Source organism: Pezoporus wallicus, unplaced genomic scaffold, assembly GCF_028554395.1.
Source record: "Pezoporus wallicus isolate ANWC-B61680 ecotype Strahan unplaced genomic scaffold, APGP_CSIRO_Pwel_v1 contig_8166, whole genome shotgun sequence".
NCBI classification, from domain to species: Eukaryota; Metazoa; Chordata; class Aves; order Psittaciformes; family Psittacidae; genus Pezoporus; species Pezoporus wallicus.
Genome location: NW_026638114.1, coordinates 59,735 through 87,165, shown reverse-complemented (window position 1 = coordinate 87,165; position 27,431 = coordinate 59,735). Strand labels below are relative to the sequence as shown.

General features: G+C 49.7%; 1 protein-coding gene and 1 long non-coding RNA gene across 4 annotated transcripts in view; both read right to left on the bottom strand.

The window, feature by feature from the left end:
- JADE2 (jade family PHD finger 2) overlaps positions 1-7,436 on the bottom strand; it is a 73,968-nt gene extending 66,532 nt beyond the window's left edge. For 2 of the 3 annotated variants that reach the window (XM_057409410.1, XM_057409413.1), the window contains exon 1: positions 6,709-6,939. The gene's annotated coding sequence lies outside the window, so the exon portion shown is untranslated. Of the gene's footprint in view, positions 1-6,708; positions 6,940-7,364 lie in introns of those variants that run through there. The other variant, XM_057409411.1, reaches the window with a different exon arrangement.
- Positions 7,437-10,964: 3,528 nt separating this feature from the next.
- Positions 10,965-19,741, bottom strand: LOC130599169 (uncharacterized). The gene is made up of 3 exons (XR_008972179.1): positions 17,215-19,741; positions 13,821-13,952; positions 10,965-11,207 (listed from the first exon to the last, which is right to left on the bottom strand). It is a non-coding gene; the product is annotated as an uncharacterized LOC130599169 (long non-coding RNA).
- Between the last annotated feature and the right edge of the window lie 7,690 nt (positions 19,742-27,431).

Here is a 27,431-nt window from a genome sequence, read left to right as displayed (position 1 = left end):
TAACAAAAGAAATTGAACATTACATGTGATGTCCAGGAAACCCATCTCAGCACCAAGTCACTGTTATCTCTGCATTATCAACACACGGAGTTACCTCAGCACCAGCCAGCACTTACCCTCACACGCACACCTACCCAGGGGCTTAAAAACAGGAAGAAAACAATCCTCATAGGGCTTTTCTGTAAGGGTGTCAGTATCTCAACCAGCTTTCCCTTCTCCTAGGGGGACCAGCGAGTACACTCTTATCACCCAGCTTTGCATGGTGATTTGCCTATGAAGGATTCACAACCAATGGCTCTGCTGCTGCAAGAGCATCATCGCCTAAGGATGCCCCACCAGGGACCATGATGCTGTCGGATGGGACAAAAGACATCCCCGCTGGGAGCCACCCATCCAGGCTGCAACTTTGAGAAGTGCACACGTAGAACAGAAACCCTGCACACTTTCAGTATGGCTGCAGGGGGAAGTCCAAGCATCCTGGAGCTGAAGAGGACCCCTGTGTACAATAAGCCTGGGGTTTTACCCTCTGACTCATCTTCCCACTCAGGCAGCATCTACTTCTAAGACTTCTGGTGTCTCTGTCACACAGCCAGCACACTCTAGCCAAGCCTGAAGCATGCTTCCCATCACCCAGAGCTGCTCTGCCTGCTCCAGTGCAGCCCCAGGGGGTGAGCAAGTGGCTTCTGCACAGCTGCTGTGAGCTCTCCATCCGCTCAGATACAAACCATGGCACTGGGTACCACTGCACCAACTGGGAGGACAGAAGACCCATTTCGAGCTTGGGTGCTGGTTTGCTTTGTGACTATGAACAAACCATAGAAACACTTGAAATCAGAGGGCTCTCCTGGAGTTGCCCCTCAGGAACCAAGCATTTGGAGTTGAAAGTTAAGTACCTTTATCAGTAGGTGATGGAACAAGAAAGAAGGAAGAAGGAAGGGGAAAAAGACAGAAGGAAGGGATCAAAGAAAGGAGGAAGGGAAAAAGAAAGGAAGAAGAGATTTTAAACTTCTGAAGACCCCAGCTTATCAGTGTGGCTGGTGGCTGACCAGTGTGACCCCAATACAGGGCTTAGGGAGCGCTGGGTGGGAAGGGCTACCCATGGACCAGAGACCTCTCCAAGAGGCTGTGAGCTAAAATACACCTGCAGAAAACAATGTTAACCTCATGGACACCTTCCTAGTGGTTTCTGAGATACTCTGTAAGAACCTCAGGGTGCTGACATGGCACACACACTGCTGCTTCCCTCAACTGGGAAGTGGGAATGATAATAAAACACTGCTCTTGTGTGCTTTGGTCACAGCAGGTACTAGAAGCACTCAAACTGGATAGGAGGCGAGAGCATGTCATACCCCCAAACAACAGGAAAAGTCCCACATAAGCATATAGAACCTCTGCAACACCTGTATTTTACACTATATGTGCTATGTTTTATCACACCATTATAAGGGATAATACTACCAAGTATCATAAACCTTTAACTACCAGTGTTGTGGTAAGGCACAAAATGTTCCTTAAGAGTATGGCAATATCAATACTTTCCCCCATGGATTCCAGGGGAAACAGATGTTATTAAACCAGCCTTGTTGCAAGCAGCCACCAGATTTTGCTAGGGGAAAGCGATATTGAAGATGGCTCTAACTGCAGTTTACTTACTGTTAGTGGGAATTCGACCTGAACCTTCTAAACTGGTTCCTCCTGGTTTGAAGTGGCTAACAGAGCACAAAGCTGGAGCTATGCTTTTATTGCTCATGGAGTTCCTCGTCACAGAGATTAAATAAACCAAAGTCAATGGGGAAAAGAAACACCTGAGCTGAAGCAAAGAAACGCTACTGATAACCAGTGAGATTTCCAGTGCTTCCCATCTTTGCCTTTACAGCAAGACAGTGCCGTGGGCATCCCTTTCCTTCCAAGGGAGGGAAAAAGGTGCATGATTAATGTACAGCACAGCTGTCAGGATGCTGGGACTGGTTTTGGCTCTGATACAGATGTGAGAAGATGCACTGCTCGTCCCTTTAGTTGAGCTTGGTCCCCTGCATCCTGCTTCCGTCCTACACAACATACTGTTACATGCTCACTGTGTAACAGTATGGATTTATATTCACATACAGCAGTGGTTCACACTGCAGGTAAAATAGCAGCTCTACTTCAGGAAATCATTTTGCCACTGTTTGGCAGGATCCAAGACAGCATCCTCTGAACCAAATTGCATTAAATTGCTCTGAATGAAATCCTGGCTTGAGCAAAGCGCTGACATCTCTGAACACAGCAGCAAGAAAAGCAACTGCTGCCTGGGATGGGAATGGCACAGAACAGCCCCACAGGCGCTGTGTGCCTAAAGGGAGCAAACTCTGGGGCAAAATCCACAGGGTTCAGCCAAGCCTTTTCAAAAAATGGTAACTTCCAGGCAGTGCTAAGAAGATGCTGTTTTCTGATGGACTCATCTTCTTGAGCAGTGAAATAGTATGGTCCTTAACAGAGGGATTTTCTGTAGAAGTAGTAACTGAGCCATTTTTCCACCTGGAGCACAGGGTTATAAAGTCTGATGGTGGCTGGCTAAGCCATTGGAACCCAGCACAGGGACCCACTGCCACATCCCACCCATTCCAAAGCGAAGGAGCTCCAGCCCCCAAAAACCCCCCACCGAGCTCATAGAAACAATTCACTTGGTGCGCATCTGAGCCATTTGGAGTCTCCACAAGACACAGTCTCTGCTCCAAAACGACTCTTCTGTTTACATTAGAAGCTAATTTCACCTTGAAGTGACCCATTCCCTGCATGGCATCATCATGAAAGTCATCAACAAATACCAACAAAATTTGTAATACTTTGAGCAGGTCACTGTTAGGTCAAACTTGGCCCCAAACCCAGCTCTTACAGAGCCAGAAACCAAGAGGAAGGTTTCTATGTATGCTTGCTTAGAAAATTCAAACAGAAACAGATGTGGGTTTCTTTTCTAAACAAATGAACATCCCCCTGAAGTGTCCGCAACTCAAACCCACAGGCAAAGCCCAGCTCTAATGCCTGCGAACCCAAAAACTGCCTGCAAACTTACCACATGCGCAGCATCGCCTTTGTTCAAGCTGAGAAAGGCAGATAGATGCTAAACCCGGGAAGATGATGGCCCCCCATCAGCCTAAACAAATGTAAATCACTAGCGCCAAGGACAAATTAGAAAGATTTGAGGTGATGGCCTCAGGCTGCCTGGTCCAGCAGGGGAGGGGCTGGAAAGGAGCTTTTGGAGATGCAGCCCATGCAACCAGGGAGAGGTGAAGGCAGCAGAACTCTTCACACACAGAGATGCTCAGACCCTGAGCTCCTGTCCCGCTTCCCCACTGCTCCCATCCACACTAAACCACCATCCAGCCTCATCCAGCAAACAGCTCCTCACCCTCTCCGGACCCCTCCACAATCCCTGGGGAACTGCGATGTCTCCCAGCTCCCTGTGAACTCTTTGGCACATCGAGTCCACAGGGGAGCTCCCAGCAGCATCCCAACAGCCTATGCAGGGGCTGTTTGTGAGAATGAGCTACTCTGGACTGTGGTGAGCAGAGAAATGCATCCATGCCTGCGCTCACTGCTCCCACAGGGAACAGGCACAGAAACCTGCATCAGTTGCAGTACGAAACCCAAAAACCCCCAAGTATTTGTCATCGTGTCATCGCCTCTCCCCAGCGCCCACCCGCAGGCTCGGGGATGCGCCGCGCTCGGTCCCCCCTTTGCCGTCACCTCTGACGCTGTGACAGTTGAGCAACACCGGCTGAATGATGTGCTCTGTTTGCGAGCTGCAATGAGACTGCAGAAAAACCACTTCCCTGTTTGTTCTTCCAGCACAGAAATAGGAACACAAACAGAAAGAGAGTGCCCCCAGCGGCACCCACACCGCTCCGGCCGGCCCGCACCCCGCTCACAGGGACCCCCAATACCCGGGGACACCCGGTCCTGCACCCCCCCGTCCCATTGTCTGCACCCCGGTGGGTACCGTGGAGCCGAGGGGCTGCTCTCAGTGCATCCCCTCTGCCTGAACTATTCCTTTGCTCTGTCTAGGAATACCAGCCAGTTGTTAGAAAGTATAAGAGGGCCGGTATAAGCAAGCATAACTATAGGAAGGGTGGAGGGCTGGAAGGTCCCAGCCTTGATGGTACAACGGTTGTCCCCATAGGATTTCCCTTTCGTTAACCACTTTGGAGCCAAGCACTGCTATAGGAGGCTCTGACGGAGCAGCAGCATCCTCCAATGCAGGCACAGCCCCTATTTCACAACAACAGCAGAACAAACTTGTTGACCGAAGGATGTGCAGCGGCTGTGCCAACAGATCCTGGTGCACAGTCCTTACATCTTAGAGCGGGGAAGCCACACTGCTCCTCTCCTACCCTCCCTTGTAACCCTGTGAAGTGTCAGTGTGGAAAGGCACGAGCCTGGTACCCAGAACAGTCATTTTCTGGGCGGTGGGAGCCTGTCCCTGCAGCTCCTCTGCCTCCTCCACAGCCTGCTGTCAGCTCCCACCTCTTAAGCAAGAACTCAACTGCCCAGGTGAAGGGAGAGCCATTCCTCCTCTCCTCCCCTGCATCCCTGCCTGGGCTCCCTGGGGCAAAACTTCATCTCATTTAAATTTAAAACAAACCAAGCCCCGTTTACTTCCTGTGCTTTGCCCTTTTCCACGTCTACAGGGGGATGCTTTGGGGTTTATTCCTTTACTACTGACATTTATAACTTTGCTTGCCTCTTCTGACTCCTTACCCTCTAATTAGCCATGCTTTTTTCTTCAGCAAGCTCAGACAGAGCACAGGTAATCAGAAAGGTTATTGCGGGCACTTGGGGCCACCCCTGCCTTTGGGCAGGAGGAAGCAAGCGGGGACACAGGGATACAGGGACCCGTCTCCTTGCCCGCAGTCGGCTGCCCCATCCTACAGGTCTCTGAGCATTCCCACCTCAGAGAATCAACAGTTGCTATGAGCACACCACTCTTTGTACCAAACACCCACGAACAGGCAAAGACCAGATCTTATTTGAAATCCCTTCCTTTGGGGACCACCCATCCACCAACTTCCCAAACTTGGGTGTCAAACACTACCAGCAGCCACCAGTACTTCAAATGAACAGCATCTCCCTGCCTACAGACCTAACGTGTACTCTCCCATGCTTTACTCCAAGCCTTCATTTTTGGCCATCAGCCCTCAATTTTCCTAGGAAAAACAAATTTAACCTTTGATTTAACCTTTCGGCAAGCTATTTTTACTTCTATCTCAAGCTTATTTTAACCTCAGTAGCCAATAAACCCTTAAAGGTCAAACACCATTCCTAAGAGCGGGGCTCCTTACCCCGGGGAGAAAGGCTGAGATCACCGATTTTTTGCCTTTCCCAAGCAAAACCCCCTCGGAGCAATGTCCCAGCGGTAGGAGGGTCTCAGCTCCAACCCATCAGTAAACAATATTCACCGTGGGTGCTGAGAGCAGGAGCTGGGAATTTTCCCTCTGAATGCCATCCTTCCCTTCCCACTCAGCGCTCAAGATGTACAGGTATGGAAAAATATATATATATATATATATATGATATCTCTCCTCCTAATTGCACCCGAGGTTGACAACTCAGGAGCTCCCCTGCCTCTGCAGCGCTTCCCAACTCCAGCTCGGTGCTTCCACCAGCCAGGGAGCCCAAGGTAAGGATCCCATCCCACCCTGCATCCCACCCTGGGGCAGCAGGTAAAGGCTCTATCTCACCCCATCCCACCCTGGGGCGGCAGCTAAGAGCTATCCCATCCTGCATCCTGGGGCGGCTGAGACCTCAATCCCACCCCGGGGCTGCAGGTAAGGGCTCCATCCCACCCCGCATCCCGTTGCAAAGCGCTGGATGCCCCGTTCGGCAGGAGGGAAGCGGCGCGGGGTCCCCGGAGGATGAGGAGGGAGCCCGAGGGCAGGTGCCCGGTTCCGGTTTGGGGGGGGGGGGGGGGACGGCACCGCACTACGCAGGACCCCCACGGCGCACGGGGACCAGGGAGGGGATGCGTTTGTCCCTGGGGGATACGCGGGGCGGGGGGGATGAGGGCGCCTCCAGGGCCCGGCATCCCGGGGACCCATCGGGGACAGGCGGTGGGGAAGGAAGGGGGAATGGAGCGAGGGAAGGGCAGGCGGGAGCCGGCACCGCCACGCCCCCGGGCAGCGCCATCCCGGCCCCGCGCAGCGCTGCGCGCCCGCGGGAACCGCGGATCCTCAACACAGCCCCCCCCCACGGGGCCGCGCACCGCCCCGCGGAGCCGCGGAGCGCGCTCCCGCCCCGCGGCGGGCAAGGAGAGCGCAGGGCTGCCTCTGCCGCAGTCATTAATTCGGGGTGGTGGTGGTGGTGGTTGGGGGGGAGATAAATAACAAGTAAATAGAGAATGGAATCAAAACAACCGCGGCGGAGCCGGGAGCCGACCCTGGAAAAGTTGGTGTTTACGTTCCCGCTGCCTCCCTCGTACACTTTAAACCAGGAGTGACCAACATGCGCAATCCGCCCCTGGAAATGCTGCACATCCCCCGCCTCGCAGCGCTTGGGGAGGGTGGGGGGGTGGGGGGGGGGTAGGGAAGGGGGTGGAAAGGACACACACACACACACACAAAAAAAAGAGAAATAAATCAAAAATGAAGATTTTCAAGAAATAAATCAACGGCAGCAAAAGCCGCGGAATCCCCTCCCGCGGGAAAAGCAGCCCCGCGCCCGCCGCGCCTTTACCTTTGCCAGCAGAGTGTCCTCCAAGAGTTGAGCCGGTCTCTCGGGTTACGGGCGGGGAGGAGGCGGGGGGCGGGGGATGCTCCCGCAGTCCCCGGCCGGGAGAGCCCCCCGTCGACCGCCTCAATCCGGTGTCATTGCCGGGGCCGCGCCGCCGGGGCCCTCCTTTAGGAGCGCCCGCCCGGTAACTCCATGGATGCAACCCCGCTCCCAGCCGAGATGGCCGCTCCGCGGCGGCCGCCACCACCACCACCCCCCCCCCCCCCAACCCCAACCCCAACCCTCCCCCCCTCCCGCCGCTGCTGCCGCCCCAAACGTTCAGTTTCTTCCCGTCCGTCCTCCCCGCGCCGCAGCGGCAGGGCCGGGTGCGGGCAGCGCCGGTCCCATCCCGGCCCGCTGCCGCCCGCCCCTCACCCCGCCGCCGGCCGCCGGGGCCCCATGGCGCTGCCCGGAGCCCCGGAGCCGCCCCGCAGCCGGCCCCGCACACACCCGCACTCACGGCTCTTCCCCCCCCACCCCCCGCCCAGCCCCGCTCCGCTCCGCGCTGCGCACACGCGTAAACGGGGGCCGCTCCTTAAATAAAAAAAAAATAATAAAAAATAAGCTTATACTTTAAAAAAAAAAAAAACAGCCCTTTTGGCGCCATATTAATGACGTACTTCAAATTTGCCATTTCTCCTGCGTCAAAAAGACGGTTCTTGCCCATCGCGGAGCGGGCGGGGAACGCGGTGCGGAGCCGTTTACACACACACCCCCCAGCCGTGCCCCCCCCTCCACCCGCGCGCACACACACACACACACACACACACAAACACACACACACACACACCACACACACCCCTTCCCCGCGTAGCAAACTTCCGCGGCCGCGGGGCGGGCGGGCCGGCGGCGTGGGAATTGCCGGGGAGGGCCACGGAGGGGCTGCAGCAGCGAAGCCCCGTGTGCGTGTCTGCATGTGGGTGTCTATAGACCGTGTATGTGTGTCTATAGAACATGTATGTGTGTCTATAGGACATGTATGTGCGTCTATAGACCATGTATGTGTGTCTATAGACCATGTATGTGCATCTATAGAACATGTATGTGCGTCTATAGACCATGTATGTGTGTCTGTAGACCATGTATGTGCATCTATAGAACATGTATGTGCGTCTATAGACCATGTATGTGCGTCTATAGGACATGTATGTGTGTCTATAGAACATGTATGTGCGTCTATAGGACATGTATGTGCGTCTATAGACCATGTATGTGTGTCTATAGGACATGTAATGTGCGTCTATAGACCATGTATGTGTTTCTATAGACCATGTATGTGCATCTATAGAACATATATGTGTGTCTATAGAACATGTATGTGCGTCTATAGACCATGTATGTGTGTCTATAAAAGTATATGTGTGTCTATAGAACATATATGTGCGTCTACAGACTGTATATGTGTCTATAGAACATATATGTGTGTCTATAGAACATATATGTTTGTCCATAGACTTTGTATGTGTGTCTATAGACCATATATGTGTGTCTATAGACCGTGTATGTGCATCTATAGAACATATATGTTTGTCTATAAACCGTGTATGTGTGTCTATAGAGCATATATGTTTGTCTATAAACGATGTATGTGTGTCTATAGAACATATATGTTTGTCTATAGACCGTGTATGTGTGTCTATAGAACATACATGTGCATCTAGAGACTGTGCATATGTGTCTATAGAACATGTATGTATGTCTATAGACTGTATATGTGTGTCTATAGACCGTGTATGTGTGTCTGTAGACCGTGTATGTGTGTCTATAGACCGTGTATGTGTGTCTATAGACCGTGTATGTATGTTTATAGACCGTATGTGTGTGTCTATAGACTGTGTATGTGTGTCTGTAGAACGTATATGTGTGAACCCCCCCCCCCAAACTTCACTTATGTCCCAGGTTACCCCCACCCCAGGGCCCCCAAAGGGGAGTTTCAGGCTCTGCCCTGTGGGAGCTCGTTCCCCAGGATTCCCAACAGCGCAGCGCTGCTGTGAGATAGACCCGCTTTCTTCAGTTAAAACAGTGCTAATTGCATGGCATGCTCTGTACCGTGCACATCCTTTCAGTCCCAGAGGCCCTCCAGTCAAACACGTTGCAGGAGCTGTCTTGCGCTGCTTCAGTTGCTGCAGAAGGTTTAAATCCAGGTTAAAGATGTTCTTCCAGTCACAGGCTGCCATCGTCTCGTAAATCCATTCAGCTAGCCAGCTTTCCCGGTCGTTCAAAACCATTGGGACCACAGAACCACCACAGATGAGGCGTGCGGATGCTCCCCACTGCACAGCCCTTATAATTTACCTAACTTGAAGGAATTTAGGCTGCAACTTTCTGCTTCGGCAGGCTGTGGTCTGAATGCTCCAAGTCCTTTGGCTCTTCCAAGGCTGAAAGCAAAGGAGTATTGTGTCGGTCATCCTCAGGCTTGCTGTGGTTTTTTGGACTGTAACTCTAGAAATAGGGTCTTACAACTTGGTGTGAGATGGCCTTTATGGTGTTTTAGATAAACCCACCCAAGTTAGCCTTATTACTGGGTTTAAAGAACAGCAGCTTACAGCACACAGCAAAAATCATGCCTGGTTCTGGATGCTGAGGTCTCTCAAGGCGCTGCTCAGCAGCTCACTTGAAACTTCAGCCCCCAGGTAAGAAAAGCCTTCCCTTGTAGTGCAGCAGCAATGGGACACATGAACACAACCCCTTTCTGTCAGTCCCCATCGGCCCTAAGTGCCTTGGCAGCTGTTAGCCCCGCTGCTCTGGCACCCAGTGCACTCCCTGCCAGGAGTTCACCTATGGATCCCACTTCAGCTAAGTGCACGGGCTGCCTTAAGGGATATTTTGAAGGTCACTGTGTTACTTGGTCACAATGTCACAAACATCCAAAGTGAGGCATTCCATACCAATTTATGGAGCTTTCTTGCACGTGCATATTCTAATGCAGTTCTTAATTATGTACTCACAATCTGTTTTCCATATGACACCTGCAGCCCATGGACCTGCTCTGTAAGTCAAATAGGAAACAAAGTTTGGCCAGATCTCCATCTTCAGAACCAAAAGCTGCCCACAGCACGATAAAAGGGCTTTAACATACAGGCTGAGGACAGGATAAAACTCTTCCAAAGAGCAGGATTCTCTCCTTGCTCTTGCCACAGGCTTCGTAACGCAAACGAACTCATTAAACCAAACTTCTGGCTGCTGAGGGTTGTGTTGCCCACAGTGTAGCCTGAAACCTTTTGCCTGAATTGCTGACATCCATCTTAGTACAGCTGGAAGCAGCGGGTGCTGCGCTTGCATGCACGAAGTGCTGTATCATGTTAAATGCTCTGAAAACGCAGACATTCTGCTCCTCAGATGGACTACCCCGAATTAGTCAAAACTGACCTTAATCCATCCATGTGTCACCCTGACCCATCTTCATAACGGGTGTTTGGGGAAGGATTAATGAAGGTGCTGAAGCACTGACGCAGGGTAGTGGAAAGAACTGTAGGAAAAGCCATGAGGAAATTAATAATCCTGTCTCCGGAGGAACCTGGCAATGGTCCTGTGCAGCGCACCATAACCCTACAGCCCTTCTGGCCATTCCTCCAGGACTTCTGGACAACCCCTCTAAAGGAGGTCATGGAATATCAAAACCCAGTTCCTTGGTGCAGATGGGTTGTGTGCTGCAGGTCACAGCATCCCTCGGTGCAACCTCGAAGCATTTTTGCTATGCAGAAGAGGAGCACCTTGTTCTGGCTTTGGAAAGTGCACACAGAAAGAGTGGAGCTGTGTTTCCTACTGCTGCGGAATCCAGAAGTGGTCAGACATGTGGATAATGTGCTGAGCTCAGGCCTAGCATCGTGTGCTGAACAATAGGAACAAGCCAGCATTGCGGAGCCCCTCGCTGCATCTCGCTCCCTGCACACCATATAGAGATGCAGAAGAAAAACAGCGTGTCAACATGCAATTACAATCATCTCCTGCTTCAACAATAGGGTGCAGATGAAAGTTGTGCCAACAAGAGTTCGGACATTTCTGCATTTTGAGTACTTTCCTGGTCAGTAGCTTAGCAGATTTTTGCCTACCATATATACACACTTAAACAAAACTCATATATAGGTGCATGCATGTAACACAGACAAACAAAACACACAGGTAACACCTGAAGGATAGCTCTGCAGAAAGGTCGTGTGTATGATCTGCATGATACTCAGCTTACATAGCATGACATTTATGTAACACTTACAGGCGTTGTCAGCTGGCATTTGCCCAGAGAAGAAATAAATCTAATAATAAAAACAACCAAAACCCAGGCATTTTAAAGGAAATAATACTGCACAAATCCTCTGAAAGGACAGAGTTGTCTACACAACAAAGACTCAGCTGATTGATGCTAAAATAAGCAGTTATGCAACAAGTGAGAAATACAATCTCCAGGGAAGAAAACAGCAATGTTTTCCTTTCATCTTCATTCACCAGTGCTTATTTTTGCAAATCTAAAAGGAAAAATATAGGTAACCTCTCAATAATGAGCACCTAAGTAGAATTAACAGGTATTTGAAAGCGAAGGATGGAATCTCTATGAGCTTTGGATGAGTTCTGCAGAGCTAAAGCCTGTTGCTGGCATGACAAGGTGTGAACACATTGACTTTAGGGGTGAATTGGCTCACCTACAGCTACGACTACAAAACTGTTAAAGCAGCTTTAGGACAGCAAAGCTTATAAAATAGATCATCTCCCAATGCTTTGGTGTAATAAAGCTTCTGACCAAGGCTTGGGACCCGTGAAAAATCAGTGCAGACGGATCTCATGGAAAGGAAGAAGAAAACCCAGTTGCCTTGTTGGCATCGAATTTGATTACTGCAGTGAATTAGCGCCAGACACACGGATAGGGCATGTCCAAGGGAGTGCAGGTAGTCCCCAGCTATCATGAAAGTCCAATGTTGTTTTGAAGACCTTCAGAAACAACCTGTTTCACAACTTGAAAACAGCACAGGAGACACATGGCTGGTAATTTACTGCCTTGGATACCCTCTTGTGAAGCCTCTGGTTGCCAGAAGTCATCAATATAGCCTCAAGTCATCAATATAGCCTCAAGTCATCAATATAGCCTCATGGCTACTTTGATTTCTATCAAGGGCCAGAACAATACACAGCCATTCCAGGAGGGGAGCACAAAGATGATGAAACTTGCCTCCATGTCCCAGGTAGGGTCATCCAATAGCCCACCTACAGCCAGGATATTTAGTTTTTATTGCGATAGGTGTTAATTTGGAGAGTAGGAAGCAGATGCTGCGGAAGGAAAAAGAACAAGCTCTGTTCTGAATTACAATAATAATCATTCCCATCTTCGAGAGTGAGCTACTAAGGAAAGATCAAGGGAGAGATGGCTGCTATGGTCATTATATGAACTAATCCCTTTTCTCATTCATTCGGCATAATTGCGTTCCTCTCTGAAGCCAAGGGAAAATGTGCTTACAGGAGAAGAAAATGTGATTTGGCAGCTCAGAGGATAGTGAGATTTTGTTTGCAGTCTCAATTACCTGCAGTAGGTAGGAATTTGGTACCAAAATAAACTGTAAACAGAAAAAAAAACAGTGGATATAACATTACAAATGTCCTTCCCTTGATGGATAGCTCAAACATTCCCTATGTTCTAGCAACAGCTGCTTTAATATCTTGTAAAGAAATGGCAGCCTCTCTGTCTGAAGGGATTACCTTTAAGGGATGCATCGGTAAGTGGTTTTGTGCAAAGATGCTCACGTTCTTGTGGGGTTTATGCACTGATTTTTTTCCTGCCAAATGTTAAGCTTGGTTTTCTGCTGGTTTTGGTTTCCCTGTTTCCTGTAAGTTCACTTCTATTGCAAAGTACATCTAGTATATCACATGTTTCCTGCAGTCCCCAGACTGGAAGAACTGGGGTTTTCATAGGGTGGATGTGGGGAAATAAGGAGCATCAGTGATCAGCTGAACAGCTTCAGTGATGCTCCTGCGACAGAAGACCTGTCGTGGCTCCTCCTGCTTTGGATACATCCCTAGGCATCCCAGAAGACTTCCCCTACACACTTCCCCACTTTGCTCCCTTTCGGGAGGCATTTCAAACTTTCCACATTAGATATGGAGATGGGATAACACAGCTGTTCAGACCTTCACATGAAGATGTTTGACTGCTACGGGCAAACTCAGCAGTTCTGGGTGATGGATGATGAACATAGAAGTGGATTTAGAATAGTTCAGTTGGAAAGGACCTACAAGGATCATTTAGCCCAGCTACCTAAGAACCTCTTCCCTCCCTCATGAAAGGCTATCCCAGAGGCAGGACATGCCATTGCAAACCTTTTCCCTGCTCATTCCCACCCTGCGATGCAGGAGAGGATCCACATAGGTGTAAAAGCAGTTCTGGTTTACTCCCCTGAGCAAGCCAACAGGGTTCTCCTCCTCCCACAGCTAAGGGCAACAGCCAAGGTACCAGTGGGTGTCTTCCTACCTGCAGATCCCACCACACAACATGCCATTACTTTCTCAATTAAAACCAAAGAGAGACATTAAGGATGTAAGTCGCGATTCAATGCACTGAGCAGGACGTATGCGAAGCAATACATGCATCAGGACTGCATTAAACCACATTTTAGACGGATTCCCTCTAGGCATTCAGTTCATAACCGAGTTGGCTATTCCCCTGTATTCCTCCGGAGTTGGAAGGTGTGAAAAAGACATTTCCATTTCATTGACTAAGTTCCCAAGGGGAGAGTTTATGAAAGTGCAAGTGCATAATTTACTGCCTGACAGGATAAAGATGGTATCTGGGTTTAAAAAAAGAGTGTACCCTGAAAACCAAAATTGCTAGAGCAGGCATTAGTTTTCCATAAGCACCGTATTTTAGAAGCATTTAATTTAGCTTAGAAGCTCTGTTAAAAATACATGCATTGTAAATTGCAGCTGTATAACACGATATTTATCAGATAATGTCACCAAATAGGCTCCTGTTGCAATATAAATGCCAAAGGAGTTATAGAAAATAAGTGTTGAAGTGGAGACCTTCCTTTTTGAAAGTGGAAAACCATTATCTCATCCAAAAGTCATAAATAAAGTAATGAGGGTTTGCTTACAGGGTTGATTTTAACCATAGGGGGGTTGCCACAGACACTCCATCTCCTGAGCGATGTTCCCAAGCAGCAAACTTATCCTGGATGCTTCGAGCAGAGAGGGATGTGGGATGGGCGATGATGACTCGGAAGGACCTAAGAGTAGCCAAAAGGACAAATCAGGTGTTAATGCATTTGGGGAAAAGAGATGAAGGTGGAAAGTGAAGGATTTCCTGAGATTTACAACTTCACACAGTATTCATCAGGATTGAACACAGGCAGGACCTGATACAAAATGCCACAATCCGAGCTTCTCAAAAGGATGCCCAAAAGCTGGCTCCAAAAGCCCCATGTTTAGACACATAAAAGCACGGTCTGGTTTTCAGAGGATGGAGCACCTGGCAATTCCTATTGATTTCTTCAGGGTTTGGATCAAGTTGTGCATGTGCAGCACTACTTATTAGCAGAAGGTACAAAGGGCTGTGAGAGAGGGAGGGTAAATAAGATTTCAGATCCAACATCTCCGCCTTCTGCTCCTCTGATGGAAGACATTGATCCGGTCTTTTTTGTCTCCTGTTAGAACAGGACTGAAATAAGGCTCGTGCTGCCATTCATGCACATTGACAAATTGCTTTGCTGAGCAAGATGCTGAGTCCTGTCTATCTCAGGTGCTTTTTGTACCATAGGTCCATGTGCTGCTGGCGGTCCCAAGACTGGATAACACCAGAACCACCACATGAACTCTCTTCTCCACTTCCACAGAAGCACAGTACTTTGGAGGAGGAGGAGCAGACAGAGAGCATCCACTGCCCCAGGCTCCTCTGGAGTAATCCTGCTAATTTTATTTCAGTCATTCTGGGTTTGACCCAGCCACGTTTTATGGGATTTGTAGTTTTCTAATTCACTTTTAGGCTGCTTAGTTGGGAGCAAAGTAAATCCAAGGAAGCTGCAGCCATCCCATTTCATCGTGTCTCTAAAGCCGGAACGGCCACCGACCTGGAATCCCTGCAGCCCTCTCTTGGCTTTGTGAATTGAACCTGTTGTGGTTCTGCTCCTCTTTCAGCCGCTTCTTGAATGACTCATGTGGTTATTGCCTGTTTCTTCCTCCCTCTGCTGCTCATTGCATTTTCCTTTGGACAATCCAGTCCACTGATCCTCTTCAGTGATTATATTAGAATCATAGAATCACAGAACAGTTTGGGTTGGAAAGGACCTTAAGATCATCCAGTTCCAACCCCCCTGCCGTGGGCAGGGACACCTCACACTAAACCATCTCACCCAAGGCCTCGTCCAGCCTGGTCTTGAACACTGCCAGGGATGGAGCATTCACAACCTCCCTGGGCAACCCATTCCAGTGCCTCAGCACCCTCACAGGAAAGAATTTCCTCCTTAGATCCAATCTAAACTTCCCCTGTTTCAGTTTAACCCGTTACCCCTTGTCTGTCACTACAGTCCCTAATGAAGAGTCCCTCCCCAGCATCCCTATAGGCCCCCTTCAGATACTGGAAGCTGCTCTGAGGTCTCCACACAGCCTTCTCTTCTCCAGGCTGAACAGCCCCAACTTTCCCAGCCTATCTTCATACCAAGTTGCTGGTTATCCACCTCTCCACTCTTGCTCATCTCTCTCCATTGCAGAGAACGCTTCAGTTGGCCCCATAATATCACACCCCAGGCAGCACAATCAGAACCGAGATTGACGTGCTGAGCTGAACCCCTCATTCTTCTCACCCAACTTCCCCATCCACTCTCCCAGTCAGAAGAGCAATGTACGCCTGGCACAGCTCAACCAATGCCCTGTCAAAAGCACTTTACGATGAGTGAGATGATGAATGCTGCAAATATGTGTTTAACTTCTACATACAAGAAGTGGCTGGCTGGCTGGGCAGCTGATTCCCTGGCTCGTCAGCCGTGGAGGGGAAACAGAACACACCAGGACATGTTTCTAGGCCACATGCAGAAGAACTTATTCAGTACTGGTAGCTCCTTGCAGAGGGGATCCCAAACTGAACAGCAAGCACAGAGGACCTCAAGGTTGTGCACCCTGTTTGTAAGATATCACAGCAACAAGAGCATGAGGACTTCCAAAGCCATGGAGTCCATCTCCTAGGATGGGCTTAGAGCCCTTCCACAGAGGATGTACAAGCTGTTGATGTGAATTTACCTTTGCCCTGTGCAAACAGGCTCCGAGCAGTGATTCAGAGAAAACTCCAGGAACAAGCTCACCAACAAGGGTTTCAAGTCGATAAGCGGGTATTCTTTATTGCGGTGCCGGGAGACACAAGGGATAGCTCCTCCTAACGTGTATCGCCCTGCTGCTCTACAGGCCATCCTTATGTAGTCCCTGGGCATACATGCATTACATATTCATGAGGCTACACATGGGTTACATCGTTTTCCTGAAGGTTCCCCGCATGCATGCACAAAGGTGGTGGTGGTCTCTGAGGGTCCTTTACTTCTCCCAACAATCTTCATCACTTCTGGCAGTCTTTGAAGCACCAACTTAATTACATCACGGACACAGCAATAAACCTGTCCTACTTATCAGTTAGTTTAACTGCTTCCATCCTGGACATCTGCTAGTCCCTGATACTCCCCAGTAGATGTTTACACCAGCTTAATGGGTTCATTGACACCACAAACACAGCAATCATCCTGTCCTACAGATCAGTTAGTGTAACTGTGCCCATCCTGGACATCTGCTAGTCCCCGATGCTCCCCATCCCCAGGTCCTGTTTTTCTATTCTGTTTTTCTTACACTTTTTGTACTAAGGTCCTAAGGACCTAAACCCCTGTCATCTACCTTCAAGCACTGCAGTTATTGTCCATTACAAAGCCATCAAACTTCAAGTTACTTAGGACTGATTACATTGTGCTTTTGTGCCTCCTTGTCTCAGCAGCCACCCATCTGCCTGAGCCATTCTCTGGTGAGCTCCACAAATGACATACAACCAAAGCAGCATGCTGGGACTTTAATGCATTGTATATGCAACGCATCCCCTCCTTTACAGTGGTTATAATCTCCTAATCAATCGTACCTGGTAGTGGAAGTTTCACACTAATGACTTCCTTATTATGGATGGAGACACCTTTCAGAGCTAATGAGCAGAAACAAGACCGCTCAGCTCCTACCTGAGGAGGTGACTCCACGGTCACCACCAGCACTCGGAGCAGAGCTGTAGTGATGGCTGCAGCACAGCAAATGCACAGGAGTCAGTCTGTGCTGCCCTTGCCTTTGAGGCCTGAGTTCAGAAAGGCCTTTAAGGATCCCAGCTCATGCCCACCTAACAGCAGGGAGGAGAGTTACCCATCACACTGTTGCATCACCCTGCCCTGCAATACAAGCTGGGACTGCAGCCCAGGGGAAGCCTTGCTTTCCCCATCTGGAAGTGTGAAAGCAAAGGTTCAAGTTCAATTCTACCTTGACAACCAGGAGAAAACAGCGAGTTCCACGGGTCATTCCCAAGCTGGTCCCGCAGGGCAGGGGCAGTGGGTGAGCCAGGGAGGATGCTCAGCATCCATCCCGCAGTGCCCGGGGTGGTGGCATCTGCCCTGGTACCTCTGGGAGCAGCCCAGCACAAGCGTGGCTGCTGAAGGAGAAACAAACAAGCACATGAGTCACAAAGGCAGGCAGCATATGATGGGGACAGGTACTTATGCAAATCGACTGTTAACACCCAGCCAGACAGAGCTGATAAGCCTCCTAGGCCAGCTGGAGGCTTCTTCATCCAGCTGGGCGGGGGAGGAGGAGGAGGACGGCGTTAGGATAACAATAGGAAACCGCAAAGCAAGAGCAGGGCAGCTCTGGGAGGGTTGCACAGGGTTTCAGTACCCATCTGCTCTACCCTGCCATGCCACCGTGTCCCTGCGCTGGTCAGCAGCAGCAACCGCGCTCCTCTCTGCTCCCAGAAGCATCCTGCGGTGCGGATGCAGGTTTGCATGTGGTGCCTGTCACCCACGCCTCCTGGGAACAAAGTTTGCATCTCCCTGCGTGCCCTTGGGAGCAAGGAAAAGCATCACGCAGCAAAGTGTCCCAGACTTACGAGCCTGCACCACAGGGGAGCCTTGAACTGCCCCCATAACTTCTCCGCTGCCCCTTTGTCGATCAGTCACCTCCAGGAGCATAAATGAGGCAAAACATCCTCCTGCAGCGCTGCCGGGGATCCCGCAGGAAGCTTCCTATCTGCCTGGCTGGGCTGCTGATAATCAGATAGAGGGGGCTTAAAAGAATCAAGCCTAAGCAGCTGAAATGCAAACGGGAATAGGTAATGGGGTCAGGAAACAAACACTGTGCAGCCAGGGCATAGCCGGAGGGTCTGCAGGGCCAGTGGATAGAGACCATGCATGTACTCAGGGCTTGCTGAGCCAGGAGCTGTGGTGCTTCTTCAGGATGCTCAAGAACTAGAGACTCGGGTCTCATCTTTCTCTGGTATTAGGAAACCATATGAAAGACCCTGTGTGTTTCAGAGAGCACTGAGACATGTGGCTCCTTCCCTGCCATTGCATCCATCACCACAAGCCTGAGTTGTAGAAGGAAGGATTTCGCTGTCCCAGAGCTCCATTAGTCTCCAGTCCTCGCACTGCCAGCAGCTCAGAGGATGCAGGACACATCCCTGCTCCTGTAACATCGCCATGCACGTGGTCCCCTGCCCCACACTGGCTCTGCCACCACCATCACCTGCCCTACCCATGGGCAGGGAAGAGGGGACAGAAGCACCAAGGGAAGGGGGATTGCTGGATTTAGGGACATTTGTTTCTCCCGCCGCTCAGATTCCCAGCTCGTGTTAATGATGTAATGCTCCAGTGGTGAGAAGCCAAAGTCTGCCCTTCCTGCGGTATTCCCTTAGGGAAAAGCTATTACTGCAACGTAAAACTGAGCACTGGACCAGGCTGGTGATTCACCAGAGAAGATGCCTCTGCTTTTCCCTATTCAGCGAGGGAGAGATGAATGTTGTGAGGTTTGAAAGAAAAACTGAGAAAGCCTTTAATTAATCCCAGGAGGTTAAACCATGCCAGATAGGGACGGGATTCCTTCTCTGCCTCCTTTCTGGAGCGGGAACACGCTGCTGCCTTCCTGCCGCAGTGCTTTCCAGGGCATCCTCCAGTCCCTAGAGGGGAATCCAAAGCATTTTCCAAAGCTCCTTTGCCATGGAAGCCTCGCTGCTGTCCCAGGGCATTGAGGAGACCAGGAGCCTCCTCTGGCAATCCCCACATCAGCGCAGGCTGTTGGAAGCTCCTACCTGCTGGGAGGAAACGCCGGAGTTCAAGGTCAGGTTGGTTTGTCTCCCATCCTGACAAGCACAAGCTGTTACACAATATCCAGGAAGTCACTTCTATCATCAGGCTCGATTCAATTTATAAGATTAAGAGCATGGAAAAAGCCCAAATAGCAGTGCTGGAAGGTGCTGGCACTAACCGGGACGCTGCTTGCTTTGGACAAGGATTGCTCTTAGGGTCTCTTATTGCCATGAATCAGTAGGGGCAGGATACAAAGTGTGCTGCTGCTGCTGATGATGAGAAAACCTAACTCCTGCTTATACAGAAGGAAATGGAGAACAGGGTTTAGAGCAACTTATGTGGTTCCTACAGCAGCTCCCGCATAAACATCTCCAGCCTGGGAGCATCCCATGATGTAAAGCCAGGGCTTGATCCCTGGCAGAAGGCAGGGAGTGCAGCTCCATTGCCAGCAGTACCTGTGCTTGGAGCATCCTGCTCTAGTGGAAGGTGTCCCTGCCTGTGGCAGGGGTTGCAACTGGATGAGCTTTAAGGTCCCTTCCAACCCAAACCAATCTGGGATTCTATGCCTGATTCATCCCACAGAGCAGGGGCCCCTGCCAGAGATCACACCAAAACTTTACCTGCCTTCTTGACACCTTTTCCAACCAAGATCCTCATAAAGCTGCAGTAATACAGCAATTCTGTGGCTGAATAATTGCCAGAATTGAGACTAGTTCAGACCAGGAAAAATAGCAAATTTAGTTTCCAGGGCTGTGAACTCCCTTAATTCAGTGCCCCATTTATAGACACTATATACAGAAGAGTGTAGTAACAAGGAGCTATGGAGTTTGATAACGGCTAAGGGAGAACCTGAGGTTTCAAAGAGAGCATTTGCTAGGTCAGCTATGGGAAGGACCACAACAACCTGAGCGCCTGCTATGGCTCTTCCTTTTACTGACTGCATTTCTCCTTGAAGCTGGGCGCTGCGGACTGCGCTCCGTGTTGATTCCGATTAGCGAGTGGCGGTAATTAAACCTCTGGAGCATTCGGTTCAACCAAGTGCCTGCGGTTTATCTTGCTGCCAAACGGAGAGCGGGATTGGGAGTTTTCACAGTAAATAGAAACTCTTGGCTGCTCCACAGGAAATCCATTCCCTCTGCCTATAGAGGCGAGAACATCCTCCTGCGTCGTTTCTCCTGCCCTTTCACCAATGCACACACTCATTGAGGAAGCTTCTGCACACTGGCCACCCTGTAATGTTTCTAATGTGGCTCCTTAATAGCACTTTTAATCCAGGGACCTGCAGCCTTACCTCCATGTAAGAAAACACAGAGTTTTGCTCCAGTGTTGTAAGTGGCAATAACCCAGCACCCAGCTTCAAGGTCTGTCCGCCAGCTACATCCATGCCCTGGCTCTCAAGTAACACTTTCACCTACAAACAGAGAGGAATGGTGCAAATCTACTCCATTCTTAGACTCAAGTTTGGTGACAACAGCCCCAGGTCTGCATCACCACACACCTATAGCTCAGGAATTGGGCAAATACAGCCATTTCAGGGCACAGCTATAGGCAAGCCATCTAAGAGTGGTTGGTTTTCACCGTGTATCACCTTGAGCATGCTTGAACAAGCAACCTGAAGAGGTGCATCCCTTAAATCCACTGTTTCATTGCATTGAACAGCAATATATTGCTGGAGTAGGATCGCGACACTCAGCAGCACCAGCAGAAGGCTGCAAGGCTGCAGCGTGCGCTGGCTCCGTGGCCCCAGGTGCTTTGGGAGATGAGCTATTGCGATAATACAACAGCTGTTTGTGCAGGGGATCGGGCTCAGTCGCTCTCAAAGCCCAGCCCTTGCCACAAAGGCTTTCATCCTTTGCTTTCAGAGTAAAGTGCATCCTCCCTGCCCAGAGCAGCATCAGGTTTACCACAAAATACCTGCAGCATTTGATGTCTGCAGAGGCAGGCATTACTCACCCTGTTGCTTCTTATGCAAACGTGGTACCGCAGCTGGGATAGCAGAGAGAGGAGCCTGAACAGAGAGATGCCCATCACCTGGGGCTCTGTTTCCCAGCAGAAAAGTCCTCCTGCAGATCCTCCTTGCTGTGTTATAGCATTGGGAGCTGAATGTTCAACCTGCTCTAGTGGAAGGTGTCCCTGGGGTTGGAGCTGGATGAGCTTTAAGGTCCCTTCCAACCCCAACCAGTCTGGGATACTTTGCAGATGGCTTCTGATTTGAAAAGGATCACAAAGTCATCACCTATTTTGGAGCAATCAGTGCTTGCTCTTTAAAGTATGAATTACCCTATTACGCATAATAAAGGAAAACTAAAGGAAATATTGCTACTCAATTGCTACCTGGATCCAGGTTTTCACACCTTATTTGCATCATTCCATCCTGGGATATGATGCTCTCCAACTTCAACTGATAAATCCCCCCCCCCCGCCCGGTACCCAACTGTTCTACACCCTGGTTTTATACTCCAACAGGAACAAACTGAAAAATCAATATAAAAGCAATTTTTTTTTTCCCCAGCCAAACAGATTTAGGAAGAATAAAAATCAACTTCATCACATTCCCAGATGTAAATGTTTGGGGGAGGAGAAAAACCGCCAATGTCCTGCATTGACAGGACAAATACAAAGTCATCTTTGAAAGACTCCTCTAGGGATTACTCTGCATTGTGACATTAAGGGGAACGTTCCTTGAGTGCGTCTCTTCTTGGGAATGGGGAAATGGAAAAGAGAACTCAAAAGGGTAAACTGGAAAAAGGGAAGCAAGCATCTAGGGTTTAATCATTGCTCTTTTCTCCACTGACCATTGCCACATTTATCGGGGTGATGGCCAGAGCCAGAAGGGACAAACCACCACAAGGCAAGATATTCCCAGAGTAATTCTTCTGCTAGGAAGTGGAAACAGCAAAAGGAACCTCGCTGGTGTGAAGCTGGTGGGAGATGATGGAGAATCAGGCTGATGGAATACCCCCCGCAGCCACCTGTATTCTATGGCACTGGGCGAGTTACCAGGATCAGTAATGATATAAAGATCCATTCATCAAAAAATAGATGGCAAAAACACTCCGATAACGCAAAGAGATAGCAACAGCTCCACAGAACAGCTCAGATCACCGCTTTCTACCCCTCCTGGTAAGCCAGGTATAGGTTGTTTGCTGCCATCCTCCCTCTTTTCCCCCTCAGTCAGGGACAACATCTCTCTCTCAGAGACTCCCTAACCTCTCACTTAGGCCCACAGTCTCACCCACCACAGGCAGGCTGGTTTGCTTTGGAACCATGTCTCAAGCTTGCCTTTATAAACATCTAAACCCCTTTCTCTCTCTCTGTTCTCCACTAAGCCTCCCTCTTCATCCATCAGTTATCGTCATCTCCCGTTCCAGCAGCTGCCCTCAAGACCACATCAATTCACTCCACAGTCACTCTGGTCCTCTGCTTACATAATTCAGAAGCTTCTTGCCTTCCCCTCTGTATTCCTGTTACCTTTCCACATCTCCTCTTACCTCGCTGAACCAATAACCCACCTACCATACGGCCAGCCCATCACCTTTGCCCCACCAGCCTCTAGAATCTGTCTGTCAGCTCCTTCCCTAAGCGCAGCCTCACTTTCTGCCCAGCTTTCTTTTAAGCCTGGGAAAACCTTCCCGATAAAATCTGAGCAGCCACTCCTTCCTCCTCCTCCTCCAAAACCATCCCTGCAACTCCCTCCTGCCAAAAATCCCTTCCAAACACAACCTTGCCTATGGCTGGGCAGCGGAGGAGCTAAGGTTTTCTCTCCTCCCTCCATTCTCAGCCAAGCATCAGCCCAACCAAGTCACACCACCCAAGAAGGGTCCTTGCCTTTTGTACATCTGTATTTTGTATGCTGTATGACCGCTGTTATTACTGCCTGCAGAACACAGGTCCCTCAGGGCAGGGATTGCCTTTCTTTAAACCCTGCTTCTGCAAAGCACCTAACGCAGCAGCCATGGCTCAGGTCCCTGTGCATGCTCCCAAATACGAACATGCACTGGTAACAGAGGTACAGCAGAGCTGGGAACTACCAGTGAACTGCAGTTGTCACTGGTGCAGAACGGGAGGGCAAACAAAGATCAGTTGGACAAGAGTGAGGGTGAGATTGTCAGGGCAATCCCAGGCACAGCTACAGGCTGGGCAGAGAAGAGATTCAGAGCAGCCCTGTGGAGAAGGACTTGGGGGTGTTGCTTGATGAGAAAATGAACAGTGTGTGCTTGCATCACAGAAAGCAACCGTATCCTGGGCTGCATCAAAAGCAGCGTGACCAGCAGGTCGAAGGAGGTGATCCTGCCCCTCTACTCTGCTCCTGTGAGACCTCACCTGGAGCATTGTGTGCAGTTCTGGTGTCCTCAACATATAAAGGATATGGAACTGTTGGAACAAGTCCAGAGGAGGCCATGAGGATGATCAGGGGCTGGAGCACCTCCTGTATGGAGACAGGCTGAGAAAGTTGGGGCTGTTCAGCCTGGAGAAGAGAAAGCTGCGTGGAGACCTCATAGCAGCTTCCAGTATCTGAAAGGGACCTATAAGGATGCTGGAGAGGGACTCTTCATTAGGGACTACAGTGACAGGACAAGGGGTAACGGGTTAAAACTGAAACAGGGGAAGTTTAGATTGGATCTAAGGAGGAAATTCTTTCCTGTGAGGGTGGTGAGGCACTGGAATGGGTTGCCCAGGGAGGTTGTGAATGCTCCATCCCTGGCAGTGTTCAAGACCAGGCTGGATGAAGCCTTGGGTGAGATGGTTTAGTGTGAGGTGTCCCTGCCCATGGCAGGGGGTTGGAACTGAATGACCTTAAGGTCCTTTCCAACCCTAACTATTCTATGATTCTATACAAGCACAGAGCACAAACTGCTGCTATCAGGTGTGGGAGAAGCGACCGTCAGTGCTTCCAGAAGCTCGTGTTGTTCCATGCTCCAGCCCATCACTGTTAGAAGTGCCCTGGTTTCCATGCACTTACAGCAAACTTTGCTTTCAGCACAAACCCAGGGCTTTGAGCCTTCACTTCTAAACCAACCCCCTATTATGATCACTAAAATGTCAGAGCTAATTAAGAAGAGGAAGCTGTGCATAAGGCAGCCAAGATGCGCATCTGCCACCCAAGAGAAAGTCTTCCTCTTGAAGCAGGTAGCTAGGCTGGCAATTTGGTCAGCCCTGAATTACGTGCTGGAGTGCTAACTTCCCTTGTGGTTGCAAAGAAAAGAAAGGCTTGAAAAACATGATTTTAAATGATGCCCAGGGGTATATTTAAAGAACAACTAAGCCCAATTCCACCCTGGCTGCTGGAGCACCAGTGGGGCTGCACAGCAGATAAGAAAGCACAGCTTTTGGCCAACTAGTTTTAACCATCACTATGGAATATTGATGCCATATCGAGTACACATCTATATTCTGGTGTAGCAACTGAATTACACTGATTTATGAAGCTGATAGCGTGCACCCGTGCCAAGCTACCAGGTAATTGATCAGCTGCCTGGGCTGAACTTCAACATGCAATTTCCAGCACCATTTGACTGATCAGCAATACCATAATTGGTTGCAAATGTCCTTCCTTCTCGTTGTTGTGTTAAGTGGCTTTTGCATTAACACAGCAGAGCCAAGTAAATAAATAGGACTTTACTATTGGGCTGAAGGCAGAGAATGGCTCAAAACTGGACCCAGGCTGAGATGGGACTGTGTAATATTGCCAGGCCAGCACTTCTTTTATCCCCTCCCCATTTTGCTGCAGTTGGAGCCCTGGTTGCTTCAGAAGAGATGTGCTTTTAGCAGAAGGGACTTGGCCAACCCTGTGCTCACCGAAATGCAAGTTTATTGAATCTCTGCCCCCAAATGCCTGAAGTCAATAGGTTTATTATTAGGCCAAGCCTTGATGTCTCTAGTCCTCAGATGCCCTGGCTATGAGAGGAAATCAGCCTCCAAGATGAGGCTCTCTGCTCTATAGAGCAGCATTTGGGCATCTGAATGAGCTGGCAAACTCCAGACTGGGCTGTGAGAGGTCGCACCTCATCCTCCAGCTGCTCTAACACCAGAGCCTAAACTGAACCAGATGGTGGCTCCCACCTCAGCTCAGATCCGCTACTGCAGGATGCTCAGCTCACAGCACTTGTAGAGGACCACATAAAGACCAGAAAGTGTCAGATATGAGACCAAGTAAGCTGCAAAGTTCCTGAAAATACCAACTCCAGCATCATATCTGTGAGCAAGGGCAACCACTGGAACAGGAGATGGGTAGAAGCGTGCTGCTGTGTCTCCACTTATCCCATGCAATAGCTCTGTACAGCACCAGGTCACCATGTGCCATTTCTGATTTCCAACAGAGATATAAAACATTGGTTTCTGGTGTATGATTCCTCAGTACCTGGTTTTTTAATGCTCTTCCCATCTCTTATTTCACCCTCTTCTATCGAGGTCAGCCCATTTCTGGCTATATTCTAAACACTTGGAACCGGCTTAGACCAGCGGATGAATAGTGGTTATCTGGTGACTTTACAGCAATGAAACATTATTACAGACCTTTCACACCGAGTCACCACAACACAGGATGGAAGAAAAGGCAAGGAAATAAGTCAAAACGAATAAAAGCCTTGAGTCAGGAGAACTAATCTGTTATTTTCAAGTGTTCCCAGCAGTTCAGGACTTTATACCTTTGATACCTTTCAGCCCCTGGCCTCTGCCAAATAGAGCCATTGTTTTTCTCCCGTTAGCTCCCTGAGAATATCTGCCCGTGGCTTACTCCAGTGTGAATGAAATTAAAGACTAAGCTACTTAACTGATGGGTGCTCTTTGAACTATCCCATTCAAACCCCCAGGGTAGCAGCCCGTTGCAAACAGGCACACGTCATCCGATGGTTCTTAAACCTGTCCACGGAAGACATCAGGATGGAAGTGCTCAATACCTTTTGTTTTAAAGCCTTTTCTGGTGCAGGCTTTGAAGGGCTCTGGGCTGCTGCTACACAGAGCATCAAGCTCTGCAGCAGGAATAAAGCAGTTTGACTGAAGAGGTGGTGGACAAGGCATCGCTCCCTACCCGGTCAGGGCATACGTGGCACAGAGGCGAGGTCTGTGATTTTCTATGTGCTTTATAAAGAGTTTAGCATAGTCATTACTCAGCAAATAACCGAAAGAAACAGGTTTGTAATTGGTTTGTTGAGACAGTTGTAAGTTATTTGCATTTACTATGCCCTGGTGCATGCACAACCTGGGAAAAGCACCCTTCTTGTAAGGGCCTGTCCTGCAACTCCTGCTCAGAGCATTTGCTCCCGAGTGGGGTCAGAGACACCATAATTAATGTGATCAAGCAGCAGGCACCATCCCCTTGGATTTCATGTTGGAAGTGCTTTTCAGTGCCCAGTGCATGGACCGTGCCAAGCCCGAACCTCCCTCCCATCCCAACCTGGCCACACAGCAGCTCCTTCCCGCATTGCTGACTACTTCTGCCCATTCAAACTGCTCCTTCTGCAGCCTGAATCCCTCCTTGGTACTTCACAGGGGCACAACCTCCCCAGAGCCTAGGGCATCGCTCCCAAAGCGCAACAGATGGCTTTTCATGCAAAGGACATTAAATCTGCCCTGGCTGATTGGAAGGGATGCATTAACCAAGCCGTGATGTGTTTCACCCCTGGCTCTTGATGGGGAAGGAGGTCGGTTTGGTTTGCAACAGCTCCAGAAGTCAGACATGAGAGGGAAACATGCAACAGCTTTCAATGATGTCTCAAGGGCAGCGGCTGCTTCTTGGCAGGAGCCTCTGCTGAGGCACCACTGAGCATCACTCCCACTCCCAGCACTGCTCTGCTGCCAGTGACTAAGCAGTTTCTATAAATCAAGCTGCAGCAGAGTTCAGAAGCCCAATAATAATACGCTGAAGATGTAAAATAACAACAATACGGTGGGGTTCATAGTAGGAAGGTCACAGAGAAGCGTAACGAGCGTTCTGATGGTGAGACTCGCAGCTTGGCTTTGAATAATTTCAACACAAATTTGATGCCTTCGAGCATAAGGAACTGGAATTAATGCAATTAAAACAGAGCAACGCTGCAATCCAAGCGGATTTTCTGCTTCTAGCATTGCTGCTTCAACCTTTTCCTCCAAGCCCTTCATCTCTCATGTTAAAAGTGGGTGCCGTCACCTATGTGGGGTTTGGTACCAGTTTGCCGCCCGAGATGTCAGTGATGCTTTTGCTCCCCACCCTGCTCTGTTTAGCAGCCACCACCGCAGCAGGACATTCATGGGGTGGCTGCAAACATCCTCCCCAAGGACCCAAACCGCCACAGTGCCTCTGCAGCTGGCACAGGATGAGCTCTGCCCATTCCATTCACTGCATCTCATTATTACTTTGTTTATATCAGTACAACTTAATCCAACTAATTACCGTCATGAACTGCAGCGCATTAAGGCCCT